Raw genomic sequence first — 2,883 nt, 5'->3', positions numbered from 1 at the left:
CCGACAGCCTCTTCTGTCCTCTGCAGGCACTGCACGGCACAGGTGCACTTACCTACATGCAAGCAATACACACATACACAGAAAATAAAGATAATAAAATTTTTAAAAAGATAGTATGTGTAAGCACTAAGCCATCTCTCTAACTCCTTAACCTTAATTTTCATTATCTGTAGCCTCCTTTCCTTCATATTATTCCAGTTACTCAATAAGTAACCATATTTCACTTCTGATCCAACACCACTTAGAAGTTAACTAGCAGGTAAACATACTTATTAATCTTTTTCTAACCTCTTCTGCCAGATGCTCTTGCTCTTTCTGGTATGGGTCACTCTTTTTGGCTGACAGACACCCTCCAAATTCACGTTTCTCTGTATTCATCGCAATATTTGATAAAGGAGAGTCTTCCACGTTAAATTCTTGTATTTTCTCAGTACTTATAACCTTTTTCTCTTTGAGAGTTCTCATGTTTGTATCCTGAAAAGAGATATTCAATTGTAATAATCAATCTTACTAATCGTGGTTGATTGGGGGGGTTCTATTTTATTTTATGTGTATGAGTGTTATGCCTGCATGTATGTGAGCACACCCATGTCAAGCAGTGCTTGTGGAGGTCAGAAGAGGGCATCAGATCCCCTGGAAGTGGTTGCTGGAATTCAAACCAGGGTCTTCTGCAAGAGCAGCCAGTGAGTGCTCTTAACCACTGAGGCATCTCTCCAGCCCCACATTGTTTTGCTTTTGGAAACAAAGGTCTTATTATGTAGCCAGGCTGGCTTTGAAGTGCTGTGTAGTCCAAGCCATCCTCAATTAGAGATACATATACCTCAGCTTCTCAAGCACTGCAATTACAGGAATGTGCCCACCCACTGCCAAGAGACTATTAACATTGTTATGAAAGGATATGTTCACTAGTAGAGTTAAATAATTTCAATATTCTCATTTAGCAAAGGAAAATACATAAATAGAAAAACAGAAAAAGTGAAAATAGAACTTGAATCTAAGTAAGCTATTACATCAGTAAAAGCACTATTTTATTATAATTTAGTATAATCAGAATTAACATGGTGGTACTTGCTTATAAGTCCAGTTCTTTGGGAGGCTGAGACAGAACTGTCTAGAGTTCAAGGTCAGCCTGGGCTATATAGTGAGTTCAAAACAAGCCTGGCTCAATTAGTGAGGCCCTAACTCACAACAAACGAAAAACAACAAAAAGGAAAATTGTTTTAGAATATACCTTTTCAAGTAGTGTGCCGCTGATTCTATCTGATGATGAAGGGTACTGTAAAAGACAAGACCCAGGGCTAAAAGGAAAAAAGACACAAATCTAGTTAGAAGTAGGGAAGAATTCATTCACTTGATGGGACTGAACATTCCAAGAAAAATTGTCTGCCCCGTATCTGTCCATGACGATTTCACTCAACTCGTCCTGGTCATCAAAAGGCAATTTATTCTTGGGAGATACAGTGACAATTAGAGCAGTATTTTCGCCCAATTTGTGTATCTGTCTCCCAATTAACAACTAAAACTTTACTATTTACTAAGTCAACAATATTTTCATATCACTACATGACAAACACACAACTTGAGTATAGCTAAAAAACAAATTCAATTAACTAGCATGAAAATATAATTTCATAATAGCAGAGACTTTAATATTCTTTCAGTCAGGCACAGTAGCACACCTGAAATATCAGCATTTCAGAGGTTGAGGCAGGAAAGTCTCAAGTTCCAAGCCAAGCTGGGACTTAGCTCAAAAACCAGAAATAAGCAAGTAATCACAGCAAATGTACATTGAGTACAGCGGTCCTGTTATGTCCAAAGACACTTTCACTCTGGCTCTGACTATCATTCCCCTCCTCTTCCTCAACTGCCACTCAGCCTTGGAGATGAGATGTGCTATAGATGTCCCATTTGAGGCTGAGAATTCCATTGTCACTTACTCTCTGCACTTTACCAGTTGTATGTGTCTGCATTAACTACTATCCACACTGCACAAAGAAACTTCTCTAATGAGGTCTGAGAGCTACATTAATCCCAGCTCAGGACTGCTGGTCAAGACTTGCACAACATCAAGACAGTCAACCAGTAGGAAGGGATTCGTGAGCCCCCACCCCTAAGGAGCCATTGAGAGCTGGCGACTTCTGGATGAGTGAGAGCCAGCTTTCTTTAAAAGGGTGTAGGTCCTGGTAGTTCGACCATACTCCAGTGGATGGCTTCATACCCAAAAGCATATGGACAGCACAAAGTGGAGTAGATGGGTTATTAAATTATAAGGAAAAAAAAAATAGAGCTGGTATGATGGCTCAGGGGCAAAAGCACTTGCCATGTAAACCTAACAATCTGAATTTGATCCCCAGAACCCACCATATGAGAGAATCAACTCTCAAAAGTTGTCCTGTGCACATACACCAAGGCACACACACACATGTGAAACACACACATTCAAAACAATAATTTCTTTTTCTTTTAGAATATTTATTTACAATAGCACTTTACAGGTTAAAATTCCACAGTAAGGATGAATTGTAAGTATAAATACTGCCTCACATACAATCCTAAAAAATTCAGCACAAAGTACTGTCGTTTTTGTTTTATGTTGTTTTGCTTTTATGAAACAGGGCCTCATTATGTAGCCCTAGCAGGCCTGGAACTCACTACATAGACCAGACTAGCCTCAAAATTACAGAGAACCACTTGGTTCTGTCTCCTAACTGTTGGGATTAAAGGCATGTGCCCTCATGCCAATAGAAATTATTTTTAAAGCATGCAATAAACAAATAGCGGTCAATGCACCTTAAGTCTCTAATGCCAGTGTGGCCATTTAAAATTTCTTTATTTATTTTTACTTTATGTGTATGAGTGTTCTGCCTGCATGTATGTAAGTGC

The 2,883-nt window shown here is 38.9% G+C and overlaps 1 non-coding gene across 1 annotated transcript; it reads right to left on the bottom strand.

Moving 5' to 3' along the window:
• Positions 1-1,377: 1,377 nt before the first annotated feature.
• Positions 1,378-1,508, bottom strand: LOC115069167. Its single transcript, XR_003848448.1, has one exon.
• Positions 1,509-2,883: the final 1,375 nt, after the last annotated feature.

Source organism: Nannospalax galili, unplaced genomic scaffold, assembly GCF_000622305.1.
Source record: "Nannospalax galili isolate Female #2095 unplaced genomic scaffold, S.galili_v1.0 C49763692, whole genome shotgun sequence".
Taxonomy (NCBI): Eukaryota; Metazoa; Chordata; class Mammalia; order Rodentia; family Spalacidae; genus Nannospalax; species Nannospalax galili.
The sequence above is the reverse complement of the archived record's forward strand: the minus strand, read 5'-3'. Positions and strand labels throughout refer to the sequence as shown.